This window comes from Bison bison, unplaced genomic scaffold (assembly GCF_000754665.1).
Source record: "Bison bison bison isolate TAMUID 2011002044 unplaced genomic scaffold, Bison_UMD1.0 scf7180017864010, whole genome shotgun sequence".
NCBI lineage: Eukaryota > Metazoa > Chordata > Mammalia > Artiodactyla > Bovidae > Bison > Bison bison.
The window spans coordinates 141,728-145,880 of NW_011494582.1; positions in this window are offsets into that span (position 1 = coordinate 141,728).

The window sequence follows — 4,153 nt, forward strand, 5'->3', positions numbered from 1 at the left end:
AGAGGGGCGGGGCCGAGGCTGCGGGGCTGAGGCGGAGGGACGGGGCCGAGGCGGAGGGGCGGGGACAGGGCGGGGCTTGCGATTGGGCGCGCGGGGCTCTCCTCGCCACCTCCCCTTCCCGCGCGTGTCTTCGAGCCCCAGAACGCTTCATCAAGTTCCTTTTTTTTTTCCCCCGGAAATGGCAGTTTCGTTTTTTTTTGGAAAAAAGCGAGCACCTGCTGCCTCTCCGGATAGCGAGCGCGCCGGGCTTTGCTGGGCTCGGAAGGAAGTCTTTGAAGAGTAGTTTTCTGGTGGGGTGCAGGGGATGCTTGCGGCTTCGAGTGACAGGGAGAAGCCTTGGGCGAGGGAGGCGTAAAGGGAGGTCCAGGAAAGAAGCTGGAGTAGATGGGATCCCCTTTGAGGGGTCCTGTGCCGTCAGAGGGTTTTTTGTTGTTGTTGTTTTTCTGAGATGGGGCGGGGGGTGGAAAAGACAAATTCGTTTAAGTTTATGATTCGTTGGTGGCTCAGACGGTAAAGCGTCTGCCCGCAATGCGGGAGACCCGGGTTCGATCCCCCGGTCGGGAATATCCCCTGGAAAAGAAAATGGCAACCCACTCCAGGACTCTTGCCTAGAAAATTCCATGGGTGGAGGAGCCTGGTGGGCTACAGTCCATAGGGTTGCAAAGAGTCGGACACGACTGAGCGACTTCACTCACTTTATACGTAAAACATCCATGATCTCTATACCCCAAATTATACCGCATCTTCTTTCACAGATTCCCGGCTTCTCTAGACAGCTTCCGTGCCTAAAGCGGTTATTAAAGTGGACTCTGGTGGGGGGGTGGAGGGGATGGCGGCAAGGGGACACGAAAGAATTGGTAGCTATTCAGAGGAAAGTATAGCCGGCAAGACCGAGTTTGCACACTTCTAACCTAGTCTGTTCTCTCCTTGGAGAAGGAGTCTGCTGTCCCAGTTGGGATGGAATAACCTGTTCTGAATAGTTTTTGCCTAAGTGTCTCTTCAGCCCTTGGAGCCAGTGCTACTCACGTGTCTTGACTTGCAGTACTCCTAAAGTCTGCATTTTGTTTCTGCTAAGAACTGTGAAATAACCTGTAGTAACCTGTGGCTGATGCAAGAGAATGACAAAAATTGAGTCCTGATTTGGGTGGGAAACCCTCAGTTGAGAAGGATCCAGGGCACATAAGATCCAGCCACACCCAAACCCCAACACTATAAATGTTGCAGATCTAAATGTTGTTGGTTCTTTTGGTACCTGACCCAGATTTCATGACATAAAGGCCTTGATATTGCAGTTAAATTCCATAAAATATGTTATGAGAGATTGTATACTTTCTGATCTCAGGTTCAGTCTCTTATTATAGACATGACTTCTATTTCTTTGCATTGATCTCTGAGGAAGGCTTTCTTATCTCTCCTTGTTATGTTCTGGAACTCTGCATTAAAATGAGTGTATCTTTCCATTTCTCCTTTGCTTTTCGGTTCTCTTCTTTTCACAGATATTTGTAGGCCCCCTCAGACAGCCATTTTTCTTTTTTGCATTTCTTTATCTTGGGGATGGTCTTGATCCCTGTCTCCTGTACAATGTCACGAACCTCCGTCCATAGTTCATCAGGCACTCTATCAGATCTAGTCCCTTAAATCTATTTCTCACTTCCACTGTATAATCATAAGAGATTTGATTTAGGTCATACCTGAATGGTCTAGTAGTTTTCCCTACTTTTTTCAATTTAAGTTTGAATTTGGCAATAAGGGGTTCATGATCTGAGCCACAGTCAGCTCCTGGTCTTGTTTTTGCTGACTGTATAGAGCTTCTCCATCTTTGGCTGCAAAGAATATAATCAATCTGATTTTGGTGTTGGCCATTTTGTGATGTCCATGTGTAGAGTTGTCTCTTGTGTTGTTGGAAGAGGGTATTTGCTATGACCAGTGCATTCTTCTGGCAAAACTCTACTAGCCTTTGCCCTGCTTCATTCTGTAATCCAAGGCCAAATTCGCCTGTTACTCCAGGTGTTTCTTGACTTCCTACTTCCCTATAATGAAAAGGACATCTTTTTGGGGTGTTAGTTCTAAAAGGTCTTGTAGGTCTTCATAGAACTGTTCAACTTCAGCTTCTTCAGCATTACTGGTTGGGGCATAGACTTGGATTACTGTGATAGTATGACCAACCTAGACAGCATATTAAAAAGCAGAGACATTACTTTATCAACAAAGGTCTGTCTAGTCAACGCTATGGTTTTTCCAGTAGTCATGTATGGATGTGAGAGTTGGCCTATAAAGAAAGTTGAGTGCTGAAGAATTGATGCTTTTGAACTGTGGTGTTGGCGAAGACTCTTGAGAGTCCCTTGGACAGCAAGGAGATAAGTCCTGGGTGTTCATTGGAAGGATTGATGTTGAAGCTGAAACTCCAATACTTTGGCCACCTGATGCAAAGAGCTAACTCATTGGAAAAGACCCTGATGCTGGGAAAGATTGAGAGGAGGAGGAGAAGAGGATGACAGAGGATGAGATGAATGGATGGCATCACCAACTTAATGGACATGGGTTTGGGTAGACGCTGGCAGTTGGTGATGGACATCGAGGCCTGGCATGCTGCAGTTCATGGGGTTGCAAAGCGTCAGACATGACTGAGTGACTGAACTGAACTGAACTGAACTGAATGGTTTGCCTTGGAAGCGGACAGAGATCATTCTGTCATTTTTGAGATTGCATCCAAGTACTGAATTTTGGACTCTTTTGTTGACCATGCTGGCTACTCCATTTCTTCTAAGGGATTCCTGCCCACAGTAGTAGATATAATGGTCATCTGTGTTAAATTCACCCATTCCAGTCTATTTTAGTTTGCTGATTCCTAGAATGTCGATGTTCACTCTTGCCATCTCCTGTTTGACCACTTCCAATTTGCCTTGATTCATGGACCTAACATTCCAGGTTCCTATGTAGTATTGCTCTTTACAGCATCGGATCTTGCTTCTATCATCAGTCACATCCACAACTGGGTGTTGTTTTTGCTTTGGCTCCATCCCTTCATTCTTTCTGGAGTTATTTCTCCACTGATCTCCAGTAGCATATTGGGCACCTACCGACCTGGGGAGTTCATCTTTCAGTGTTCTATCTTTCTGCCTTTTCATACTGTTCATGGGGTTCTCAAGGCAAGAATACTGAAGTGGTTTGCCATTCCCTTCTCCAGTGGACCACATCCTGTCAGACCTCTCCACCATGACCCATCCGTCTTGGGTAGCCCCACATGGCATGGCTTAGTTTCATTGAGTTAGACAAGGCTGTGGTCCATGTGATCAGATTGGCTAGTTTTCTGTGATTGTGGTTTCAGTCTGTCTGCCCTCTGATTCCCGCTCTTAGTGCCTACTGTCTTACTTGGGTTTTTCTTACCTTGGACGTGGAGTATCTCTTCACAGTTGCTCCAGCAAAGTGGAGCCGCCACTCCTTACCTTGGATGTGGAGAGGAAATAGAAAAAAAAAAAAAGGAAAAGAAATAGAGGAAAACAATAGAATGGGAAAGACTAGAGATCTCTTCAAGAAATTTAGACATAAGGACAGAAATGGTAGGGACCTAACAGAAGCAGAAGATATTAAGAAGACGTGGCAAGAATACACAGAAGAATGGTACAAAAAAGATCTTCATGACCCAGATAATCACGATAGTGTGATCACTCACCTAGAGCCAGACATCCTGGAATGTGAAGTCAAGTGGGCCTTAGGAAGCATCACTATGAACAAAGCTAGTGGAGGTGATGGAATTCCAATTGAGCTATTTCAAATCCTGAAAGATAATGCTGTGAAAGTGCTGCCCTCAATATGTTAGCACATTTGGAAAACTCAACAGTGGCCACAGAATTGGAAAATGTCAGTTTTCATTCCAATCCCAAAGAAAGGCAATGCCAAAGAATGCTCAAACGACCACACAATTGCACTCATCTCACACACTAGTAAAGTAATGCTCAAAATTCTCCAAGCCAGGCTTCAGCAATATGTGAACCGTGAACTTCCAGATGTTCAAGCTGGTTTAGAAAAGGAAGAGGAATCAGAGATCAAATTGCCAACATCCACTAGATCATCAAAAAAGCAAGAGAGTTCCAGAAAACATCTATTTCTGTTTTATTGACTATGCCAAAGCCTTTGACTGTGTGGATCACAA